Genomic DNA, 13,046 nt, shown 5'->3' on the forward strand with positions numbered 1-13,046 from the left:
AAACTAAAACTAGAGTTACCGTATGATCCAGCTATCCCACTCCTGGGCATATATCTAGAGAAAACTCTAATTTGAAAAGATACAGGCACCCCCATGTTCATAGCAGCACTGTTTATGATAGCCAAGACATGGAAACAACCTAAATGTCCATCAACAGATGAATGGATAAAGAAGATGTGGTACATATATACAATGGACTACTACTCAGCCATAAAAAAGAATGAAATAATACCATTTGCAACAACATGGATAAACCTAGATATTATCATACTAAGTGAAGTAAGTCAGACAGAAAAGGACAAATATCATATGATATCACTTATATGTAGAATCTAAAATATGATTCAAATGGACTTATTTACAAGAAAGAAACAGACTCATAGACATAGAAATAAAACTTATGGTTACCAAAGGGGAAAGGCTGCAGGGGTGGGTGGAAGAGGGGGATGAATTAAGACTTTGGATTAGCAAATACAAACTACTATATATAAAATAGATAAACAATAAGGTCCTACTATATAGCACAGGGAACTATATTCAATATCTTATAATAACCTATAATGAAAAAGAATATATATATGTATATATAACTGAATCACTTTGCTGTACACCAGAATCTAACACAACATTGTAAATCAACTATAATTCAATTTTTTAAAAAAGATTTACAAAGTTATGGGACAAGCTGTAGAAAAAATTAGGGCAAGCTGACTAGAGAAAAGCAGAAAAACTGCCAGGCAGTACTGATGGGCCATGTGAAGCTGTGGATTATGAATTTATCATCATATCAATCTTCTCCCCTATAGAATTTTCTATAACAATTTCAGCCCCTAGGATTCAGTAGTAGAAAAGCCAGATGAAAAGGACAGAGGGAAGAGGAGCTAGGGAGCTGCAGGTGTCTGTGGAGAATCATTATAATGTTGGATTATAGACTATGATCTAGAAAGAACGTGAAGCCAGGAGGGGTGGATAAAAGAGGGAAAAAAATAATGACAGATTGAAGGTATTAATAAAGTCAGAGAGCTATTGAAGTGATGGGGAGTGGTGAGCGCATCCAGGCTCACCACTCAGGTGCACATGTCCGCACAACTATATATATTGGTTTTCTAATTAAATTCCTGTTTTCTGGCTGAAAAGTGCCACCGTGGCATAACTTCTATGGATAGTAGAGATGCTAATAAATGTAAATGATCCATAGGCTGTGGACCGGATTCCACTCCCGTTCAGCCCCACCCCAGTACAGGATGGTCCCTCCAGCATTTCACTCCACCCGTGGTGTCAAAGACCTGATCACCTGCTTCAGTGGAGCTCAAAATATCCTGAGTCATTGAAAGTGGGGTGTCCACATGGGGCAGTATGGTTGGGGTGCAGCACTGTCTCAGGACACAGACAGGTAACCTTCATCATTAGTAACGTGTACGCATAGTGGATGGGGAACCTCCTCCCAATGATGACTGGGAGATCATCAGCCAACACTGGTGACATGGGGCGGTCATGTGACTGTTGACAGGCAGTCCACAGGACATGGCTTCTGCGCAGCTTCCTGATTCTGGCTAACGGAGGTGGTATGGGCTCAGGCATCTTGGTGCTGACCCTGGAATAAGAGTCACTCCCGATCCAGACTCCCAGCCTACCTTATCACTACCATCTCCTTGCTATTAGAAGTCCCCATGATCCTTACCTACTTTCTCCAGGGCAAGGATGTGGGGTTTGAATTACCTGCCTATCCCTGTTCTGTTCCCTATCTATTGTAATGGCATAAACTCCATGCCTTGATCCCCTTCCCTTTTTATTCCCCAAAGCTTGTTTGAAAATAAACACTACACCCAGTTATACACACACACACACACACACACACACACACACTACTCTAAACATTAGCCCTTTGCTTCTATTTGCATTCCTCCTACTAGCATAATCCTAAATTCCCTTGAGGTAATATGTATTTCCCACTGTTTAGAGCCCTGGGCAGCAAATATTTCCTGCAAAGGGCCAGAGAGAAAACACTTTAGGTTCCAGGGTCATAGAACCTCTGTTGCAACTACTCAGCTCTGCCATACTGGTGTAAAAGCAGCCATAGACAATCATAAACTAGGGAGCATGTCTGTGTTCCAATAAAACTTTATTCATAGGCATTGAAATTTGAATTTCCTGTAACTTTTATATGTCACAACATATTATTCTTCTTTTGATTTTCTTTAACTTTTTTTTTTTTTGGTCGCGTTGGGTCTTCGTTGCTGCGCATGGGCTTTCTCTATTGCAGCGAGCGGGAGCTACTCTTCGTTGTGGTGCGCAGGCTTATTGCAGTGGCTTCTCTTGTTGCGGAGCATGGGTTCCAGGCGCGTGGGCTTCAATAGTTGAAGTACATGTGCTCAGTAGTTGCAGTGCGTGGGCTCAGTAGTTGTGGCTCACAAGCTCTAGAGAGCAGGCTCTGTAGTTGCAGCACATGGGCTTAGTTGCTCCTCAGCATGTGGGATCTTCCCAGACCAGGGAGCGAACCCATGCCCCCTGCACTGGCAGGCAGATTCTTAACCACTGCACTATCAAGGAAGTCTCCTCTTTAACTACTGAAAAGTGTGAAAACCATTCTTAGCTTGTAGACTGTCCCAGAAAAACAACAATGGGCCAGATTTGGCCCATGGACAGTAGTTTGCCCACCCTCTGTCTAGAGGAAGAATATGCAAAAAGGAACACACACACACACACACATAAAGAAAAATATTCCAATATATCTCATGATTATTTATAGTGGAATACTAAAGTGCTTTTAAATTTTAGAGTAGAAGGTGCTTATTACAGCATTCTTCAAGTTTTCATGGAGGGGAAGTACTTCTGCTACATTTGTGAGCAGATAAGATAGGGAAAGAAAACCAGGAATGGTTTTCCTGACATAAGAGAAGCCATTTTTTACCTAAACCACTTTGTGATCTAAGCCTGGCCACAATGCTAGCCCTTGAACAGGTCTCAGTAATGAATGATCTTAAAAGAACAAAAGAATGAAGAAATAAACTGTTATCAGGCAAGAGAAGTAGCAATAGCAGAGATAACAAATTAGCTGTAAAGGCTCCCAGTTCTGTTTCAAAGACTACCCTAAAGCACTGTCTGGAGCTGTTTTGCAGAATTTAAACCTTCCTCAGGTGCTCAACCACGAGACCAACTGGAACCTAAGGGATGAAATGTTGACCTTTTCTGACCCTCGTGACTTCTCTCAACTAAAGCTTGGACTCTGCAGTCACCCAAGCCCCTTCATGGATATGCATGTACCCTTAACTTGAAACTTCCCTGATTTTGTTGTTCATGGAGACACTGCTTTGGGAAAGATCCCTAGTCTTTCCCAAAGATTCCTGGTTCTCCTTACTTTCTGCAGGTAATAAATCCTTCCTTCTCCCAATCTTTGCCTTGGCTGTGTCTTTTAGCTCGACACCCACCAAGAGGTGAACCCAGTTTTTGGGTAACACATTCTCCACAAGAGAACTCTATTGAAAGAATACTTCAGGTCTCTTTCTCCTCTCACCAAACTCGTGACTCAGTTGGTGAAATGAGGCAAGTGGCTGCTAAACCACAGCCCAGTCTTCTGGCTCTTGCTCTCACATGGGACTTGCAGGCCCACACGGAGCACACTCTTTCTCCACTCTTTTTCTCCTCCTTCTAGAGCAGCAGAGTATACACATCCCAGGCAGTGCACCAGTCAATCCACTGAGATGCGAGAATAAAATATTAGACTATTAGAAGAGGTATTTATTTTTATTTTTATTTCATTCTCTTAAATTTATATTTTAATAATTTTTAAAGAAAAATAATGGAACAGTAAATTTATATGTAGTGATTTGTAAATGAATGAATATATGAGAATTAGTACTCAAAAATCATTTATTCATAGGAATTTGCCAGTAAAAAAGTGTGTTGCTCTCTCCCAGTAGATGGGCTATGGGCCAGGCTGTGATCCTCTATGCTTCTAGCTGAGTAAAGAACTGTTCTATAGCCCGAATTTTCCCCACAGATTGTCCCAAAGTCTGAATCTTGCTGAAGGGTGGCTTCAGGAGAAGATTCATAGGAAGTCTCACGCTGGCCTCCAGCCTCAGCATCCTCTTCCAGCACAGTACCAGGTTAAAGCAGATGGTGCCCCTCCATCCCCATCTGCCTCTGGGCATTTACCCTCCATTCAGAATCCAGTGAGGACCCCTGTGATTAACTGGCTCCCTGGAACCACCCCAAAGTTAGCTCTCTATATGTTGACATGAAAAGATACTTTGCTAAGTGAAAGAAACAATGTACCTTTTTCCCTTTGTGTATTTTGTATTGTTGCCTATAAATACACCTGCAATGGAATATTGAATGAACTGAACTCAGTGAAGTACAATCATGTCTCAGCTTTCTTTCCTACCACAGCCTTCATACAGGTTGCACTGAATGCCCTTTCACACCACCCTTCCCATGATGTCTCAAGTAGATCTCATAGATTTCTGGTCACTTTCAGATGGAAAGAGTCTCACATTGGTAATTAAAACTAAACTCAGGATTTCCCTGGTGGTCCAGTGGTTAAGACTCCATGCTTCCTCTGCAGGGGACACAGGTTCCATCCCTGGTCAGGGAACTAAGATCCCACAGGTCACGCAGTGAGGCCAAAATAATAAATAAAATAAAATAAATAAAATAAAACTAAACTCACTTCGAGGTATTGAAATGATTCTGTTCTGCCTAAATCAAAATTCAAGACATTTCCAAATCAGAATTTCCCCCGTTAACCTTGCACTTCCAGCTCAGGCCAGTTCTGTGGCCTGGGGACTTGTAGTGATGAAAGAAGATGTGAATAGCTCTTTCATTCTCCATCCACCTCCTTCACCTCCCACAGCTGGCTCCGCCACAGTCCCCAGAGCATGTTTGTACATGAGTTTACTTGAAAGACATAGTTGGAAAGAAGGCAGCAGACTCTGTGTCACATTTCAGTTCTTCCAAGAACTCTCTCACCACACTTTGCCCTGGTAGCGTCATTGAGATTGCACTGGGTATATGTTTCTGCAACTCTCCCAAGACTTTCTCCCCGAGAAAGTTATCAGGTTCCCAGTCACTCTGAGTGGTTTTCTTGGAACACCGCGCCCCTCCCCGCATCTGATACTCACACATACACAAACATACTTAGAAAACCATAGCACTTGCCCCTTATGCTTTAACTTTCATAGAATTTCAGACCTATTTTACATAGACTGAAGGTGGATGTTAGGGTGAAGGTCAAAGGATCTATTAAGCCAACTTTTAAGTAATCCTTTGGGTATGTGTATTGCCTAAGGTTAGAGCGTTTGTCAAAATATTTAGATATCAGAAGTCTCATTCGGGCTTCCCTGGTTGCGCAGTGGTTAAGAATCTGCCTGCCAATGCAGGGAACACAGGTTCAAGCCCTGGTCCGGGAAGACCCCACATGCCACAGAGCAACTAAGCCTGTGTGCCACAACTACTGAGCCCATGTGTCACAACTACTGAGCCCGCACGCCTAGAGCCCGTGCTCCGCAACAAGAGAAGCCACCGCAATGAGAAGCCCGCACACCGCAACAAAGAGTAGCCCCCACTCGCCACAACCAGAGAAAAGCCCGGGGGCAGCAACGAAGACGCAACGCAGCCAAATAGATAAATAAATAATAAAAATAAATAAATAAAATTAAATAATAAAATAAATTTATTTAAAAAAAGAGTCCCATTCAACGTTCTGTTACACACATGTACACACACACACACACATTATGGCAGGAACATTCTACAAACACACAGAGAAGTAGTCATGGTTCTCTCCGGAGAAAGGCTCAGGAGTTTGGGGTAGGAAGAATGCATCCTCTACTTAAAGTATACCCATTAAAGTACTTAAAAACAATTTTTAACATGTGTATATATTACTTTTTCAATTTTAAGAAAACTGGCCGTTAAAAACATTGAAATCCTCCCTGTTAATTCTCCCATCTCCAAGATGGTCTCTGAAACATCTTACTAGGGTATGGTGACTACACAGGTGTAACAGAAAAGTGTGGGTGGTATTACTCACACAAAGCCAAGCAATGGCCTTGTTAAAGCAACTTCTCAGACAAGTTGACTTAATCAAGGGTTAAAGTTTTATTTTAAGCTATCCCTCAAGGGATCTAGGCTTCCAAGAAACCCAGTTGAAAAAATTTTTTTCTTTGGAGGAAAAAGGAGTATGTAGATAAAATTATTAGATAAGATGCAAGAAAAATATGTTCGGTTAAAGATCATTAGGCTCATCACAAGACTAATGAGCAACTGAGAGGGTTAAATTCTAACTTTCTAAAAGAGACTGTTAACCAGATCAATCAGATCAAACCACAAAGTTCTTTTCCATTTAGTCTATCCAAGTGATTCAACTTTACCATCCAGGCAATAGCATAAGAGTTCATCTTTTCTCAGGTTTTGGATCTTTTTTTTTTCCATATCCATATCTGGATTCCCAGTCTTTTTTTTTCAGTTTTATTGAGATATATTTGACATATATCTCTGTGTAAGTTTAAGGTGTACAGCATAATGACTTGACTTACATATATTGTGAAATGATTACCACAATAAGTTTAGTTAACATCCCTCATCTCATGTAGATACCAAAAAAGAAAAAGAATAAAATGCAATTTTCCCCCTTGCAATGAGAACTCTTAGCATCTACTCTCTTAACTACTTCCACATATACCATATAGCAGGTTAACTACAGTCATCGTGTTGTACACGACATCCCCAGTACTTGTTTATCTTATGATTGGAAGTCTGTACCTTTTGACCTGGATTTCCAGGCACACTTGTCAATAAGGTTGGCTGTTTCTCCTTAAATTCTTTGTCCTTCTGCTATCTCTGTACTGTCAACATTCTCCTCCAGACTCCCGCCTCAGCCTCACTCCTTTCTCAGAAACAAATAAACAGTGAGCGCCATTCCAGGAAGTGGGGACAGAGAGGTGACACTGAAGCTGTGCCCTCGCAGACATCCGGTAATTGGGTAACTGTCTCAGGCTGGGTGCCTGATGTGCGTGTTGTGTGGAGACGCACCCTGTGAGTGTCCAAGTGGCTGAGCTGAGACCTCAGCCACTCGGACCTGTTAGATGAGGGAGAAGGCAGTACAGACCAAGGCCTGTGTGGCCTCAAACTCCTACCCGCTGGAGGCCACAGGGACTTTGAAATCCCTTCACTTTCTGTCTCCTTCCTCCCCCTACACAAGGCTGAGGTACAGCACCTTCAGCCTCAGGGAAGCTGTATCTCTTTTCTTGTCCCGGTCCAACACTTACACGTGTGCTCCATCTGTCTATCTCCCAAGCCAGAAACCCTGCTGTCTTTAACTCGAGTATTCACTTTTTTCACTTATTTACCTATGGATCTGATGTGGCTGCTTGGAAGGTATCAAGAGTTCCCTCCCTACAGTGTCCAGTTGGTTCTTTTGAGGCTGCTTTCAAATATCTCTTCTATCTGTATGCCCTGCAGAAAACCCCTCTTCAATGCCACTTTTCAAAATTCATCATCTCTAACTTGACTTATCACCATTCTTTACCAGCTGATCTTCTGGCCCTTCCTCATTGCAACTCCATAGCTTATGGGGACAAACCCCTGATTAAAGGATCCTTTAGTGACTCACTTGTCCAGATTGTAGCTAAACTCTTCAAGATCTGGTCCCTGGCCACCCGCCTCTCTTGCATCTCCTCTCAAAAGTACCCTTCATCTAAACTTTCAAAAATTTACCCTTGTTGCATAATATTTCATGCCTTTTGTCCTTTACTTATACTCTCAAGTCTAATTTATTTAAGCAACCATTCTTTTTTTTTCTTTTTTTCTAATAAATTTACTTATTTATTTTTGGCTGCGTTGGGTCTTCGTTGCTGCACGGGGGCTTTCTCTAGTTGCGGCGAGCGGGGACTACTCTTCGTTGTGGTGTGCGGGCTTCTCATTGCGGTGGCTTCTCTTGCTGCAGAGCACGGGCTCAGTAGTTGTGGCGCACGGGCTTAGTTGATCGGCATGTGGGATCTTCCCGGCCCAGGGCTCAAACCCATGTCCTCTACACTGGCAGGCGGATTCTTAACCATTGCGCCACTGGGAAAGCCCCCACTGAGAGACCTTTATTGTATTTCTGTGCTTTCTTATCTGTATCTTCCTACGGGTCCACAGAGCTGTCTGAGGGAGCTGCTACTGTCTTTTTTTTTTTTTTTAACATCTCTATTGGAGTATAATTGCTTTACAATGGTGTGTTAGTTTCTGCTTTATAACAAAGTGAAGCAGCTATACATATACATATGTCCCCATATCTCCTCCCTCTTGCGTCTCCCTCCCTCCCACCCTCCCTATCCCACCCCTCTAGGTGGTCACAAAGCACCAAGCTGATCTCCCTGTGCTATGCGACTGCTTCTCACTAGCTATCTATTTTACATTTGGTAGTGTATATATGTCCATGCCACTCTCTCACTTTGTCACAGCTTACCCTTCCCCCTCCCCATATCCTCAAGTCCATTCTCTAGTAGGTCTGTGTCTTTATTCCTGTCTTGCCCCTAGGTTCTTCATGACCATTTTTTGTTTGTTTTTTAGATTCCATATAATGTGTTAGCATACCATATTTGTTTTTCTCTTTCTGACTTACTTCACTCTGTATGACAGACTCTAGGTCCATCCACCTCATTACAAATAACTCAATTTCGTTTCTTTTTATGGCTGAGTAATACTCCATTGTACATATGTGCTCCATCTTCTTTATCCATTCGTCTTAGTCATCTCTGTGTCTCGTGCTCCCTGGCACAACACGGGGCACAGAGTAGGCTCCCCAAAGTGTTTGTCACCTGAATGGCCAGCTGGCCAGATGAAGGAAGGAATAAAATTAATAATAAATACACCCATTCCTTTGAGGATTAAGACTAAACTCTTTAGCGCAATCCTCCTAATTCAGCCTGTGCCAGCCTCTCCAGCCTCAGCTCTTGGCCCTTTCCAAGTCCGACTCCCTCTCAGGGCTCCCATCTTCTCTCCCAGCTCCCGAACCTGCCCAGCCCTCCCCCGCTAGAGGACGGTGCGAGAGGTTCCCTGTGCCGGAGCATCAGTCCTCCTACATCTATGCACACAAATCTCTTCCTCTGGAAACCTCCGCGAGGGCCCTCAGTTGCAGGGGACGCTCCTCCTCTCCACTCCCACGACTCCGCTCACTTAAACCGGTGAAGCACTCATCCGACTGATTAGAATTGCTCAGTTACTAGCACGATTGGTCCTCAGTATCCACGAGTTTGGCATTCACGGATTCAACCATCTGAGTGGTTGGTTAACTCCACGGGTGCCAAACACGCGGATATGGAGGGCCGACTGTACTCATTGTACGATGCCATTTTACACAAGGGACTTGAGCATCCAGTGGATTTTGGCATCTCCCAAGCTCCTGGAACCAATCCCCCACGGATATCGACGGTCAACTGTATAACAATATAGAGAAATTTCTAACTATATTTTCCTTAGATGCAGAATTAATCCCTCTCCTTTCAGAGGAGAATTGTTTGTATTGAATGAATCCTTTGATGAGAAGTTTAGGGGTGGGGAGATTGAGGCCCCGGAAGGCTGCATGAATAACAATAGGTGACTATACAGTAGGGCTTTTTTAGGGAGACTGAATTCAATGAGGGTTTTGTTTTGAAAAATCAGTGTGTATGTGTGTATGTCTGTGTGTGTATGTGTTTTGAGTGAATGAATGCATGACTTCCTGGCTATAAAAGGAGCTGTTACTGTCTGTTAAATAAATGTTCCCTACATCTTAGGTGGACGGGGGTGGGGGGTGCGATTTTTCAAAGTTTCCCACATTCTTTCCTTTGGTCTTCACCTCACTGCAGCCAGAGTTCCTCTCCCCTGACAGTGGACACCGTGAATAGGGGGTGGAAAGCCGGGGAGGGCTGGGAGTTGGACCTCATTAAATTAAATCAATGATCGTCATTACAGATGGCAGATGCAGACACTGTATTGCTGTGTGTTGCTCTAAGTACTCTTTAGCTCACTGAATCTTCACCACAACCCTGTACTATTATCTCCACGTCACACAGGAAGAAACTGAAGTTCAGAAAGTGACATGCTTTGCAGGGTCACACAACCAGCGAGTGGCAGAGCCAGAATTCTAACCTAGGAGCCTGATTCTAAAGCCCACACCCTTAGTCACTGCCCTGCCACAGCGGGTTCTGTACTCACTGCGTTGGAACTGCCTGTCAGAAGAAACCGTTTCTTCAGGGTCTCTGGTACTCCCTAAAAATTCCACGAGAGGGAGCCCTTTCGCCATCAGTTCTTGGCTGCTGATGAATTACAGATTTAATTTGCAGTTTCCAAAGCAGCCCAAGAATCGACTGGTTACCTGTATAGAATTTGAACAGGTTTCCTGACAAAATGGAATATTAGGTACCCTAAATGGGATCAAATTAGCCCAAATTAATTAGGAAGTTCACAGTCCCAACCAGGCAGCCCATATTATCCCTCTGCCAATCACTCTCCTAGACTGGAACCCAGTTTGCGATGGTGGCAGGGGCTCTGTGAGCCTTAGATCTTTAAACACTGGGCCCCCCTTCCCTTCTCCAAGTTCTCCCCATTGTCCAGGAGACTGGGAGCCTCAAAAATAGGTTTCAGTGGTTCTAAAGACTGGAGAAAATCAAGAATAAAGTTGTCCTTGACCACTCTCACTACCAGCCCTGAAGGGCCCCACTTCATAATGACTCTTAGGCCACAGTATATCCAAGTTGTCTATGTGCCCTATCCTAAGACAGACATTGGGAATAAGAGTGTGGTGGACGTGGTGTTATGCCCCCAGGTTCCCCTTCAGGTATGAAGGACTCACTCCTCCAGCTGCTGGGGTGCTGCTGGAACATGGCCCTCAAGGATGAGGCACTACAGGAGCCTCCACCTAGGACAGCCACCTCGCTCAAGGCTATACCCGCTTTCTGGGGCAGCCCTCATCCTATGACTGATCTGTTTTGGAGGAGAAAAAAGGTCCAGTCCCCTTGCCTCAGCTTGGAACAATCCTGAAGAGTCATCTCAGCTTCAGAGTTCACTGTAGGGTCAGCTGCGGCCTCTGTAGGGAATGCATCAAAGCTAGTCCTCTGTCTCTGCCCAGTCCTACTTTCTTCCTTTCTGCCACAGGTGGTGATCCTGAGACCACTCCCTAATACACCTGCTGCACGTTCATCTCCATCCTAGGGTCTGATTCTTGGGTAACTCAACCCGTAACAGTTGGTACCAAGGGTCTCTGAAAAAGCACATGCTGGGATGGGATTTGGGATCAGCTGGATCACTCACTACCCAGCTGACAACGAGGACCCTGTCACTGGTCAGGTGGAGCTTGGAGAGACCCTACTGAACTGGGATGGTCTACTGGTGGCAAGAAATGCATCAGGCTTTTGAGAAACATGAGGGAAACAGTAACTATAAGGATAAGGGAATTGCTCAGTCTTAAAAAAGAATGAGGGCTTCCCTGGTGACACAGTGATTAAGAATCCGCCTGCCAATGCAGGGGACACGGGTTCGATCCCTGGTCCAGAAAGATCCCACATGCCGTGGAGCAACTAAGCCCATGTGCCACAACTACTGAGCCCACGTGCCACAACTACTGAAGCCCGTGTGCCTAGAGCCTGTGCTCTGAAGCAAGAGAAGCCACCGCAACGAGAAGCCCGCGTGCAGCAACGAAGACCCAATGCAGCTAAAAATAAATAATTTTTTTTAAAAAAGAATGAAATAATGCCATTTGCAGCAACATGGATGGACCTAGAGATTATCATACTAAGTGAAGTAAACCAGACAAAGACAAATATCATATGATATCACTTATATGTGGAATCTAAAAAAAAAAAGGTACAAATAAACTTATCTACAAAACAGAAATAGACTCACAGACATAAAAAACAAACTTATGGTTACCAAAGGGGAAGGAGGGGAAGGGATAAATTAGGAGTCTGGGATTAATATATACATACTACTATGTATAAAATAGATAAACAGCAAGGTCTTACTGTATAGCACAGGGAATATACTCAGTGTTTTGTAATAACCTATAAGGGAAAAGAATCTGAAAAAGATTCTTTTATATATATTATATATATTCTTATATATATATATATGTATATAAAACTGAATCACTTTTTTGTATACCTGAAACTAACACAAAATTGTAAATCAACTATACCTAAATGAAAATAAAAAAATTTTTAAAGGATAACGGAATTGAGTGACTATAGCTAAGCTTGATCAATACTCTGGAAAAGATAATGGAAAGTTGAAAATAATCAGCAGTTAAAAGCATCAAAAAAGTTTGGGATTGACATATACACACTACTATATATAAAATAGATGACTAATAAGAACCTGCTGTATAGCACAGGGAACTAACTCTACATAATACTCTGCAATGGCCTATTTGGGAAAAGAATCTAAAAAAAAAAGAGAGAGAGTAGATATATGTATAACTGATTCACTTTGTTGTACACCTGAAATTAACACAAAATTGTAAATCAACTATACTTCAATAAAAATAAATAAATAAATAAATAAATAGCATCAAAAAAAGTGATGGCTCATACCAAGTGAGGAAGAAATGCCATAACTGACAGGGAGGATTTAAAAGGCTCAGAAAAGAGGGCTTCCCTGGTGGCGCAGTGGTTGAGAGTCCACCTGCCGATGCAGGGGATGTGGGTTCATGCCCTGGTCCGGGAGGATCCCACATGCTGCGGAGTGGCTGGGCCCGTGAGCCGCTGAGTGGCCTGCGTCCGGAGCCTGTGCTCCGCAAAGGGAGAGGCCACAACAGTGAGAGGCCCGCGTACCGCAAAAAAAAAAAAAAAAAAAAGGAAAAAAAAAAAGGCTTCTCCTATGTCAAAAAACTGTATCTGATTCTTTTCCTCTGGGGATACCCTAACCTATCTGCTTACAAAATGTCCCAGGTTGCCACCTATACTTCTGACCAACCAGCTGTAAATTCTAGGGTTCTATGACCCTCTACTCAGGTTTGATAATTTGCTTAGAACAGCTCACAGAACTCAGGAAAACACCTTACTTACATGTCCTGATTAATACAAAGG

The sequence above is a fragment of the Mesoplodon mirus genome (assembly GCF_964341445.2).
Source record: "Mesoplodon mirus genome assembly, chromosome: 7".
NCBI lineage: Eukaryota > Metazoa > Chordata > Mammalia > Artiodactyla > Ziphiidae > Mesoplodon > Mesoplodon mirus.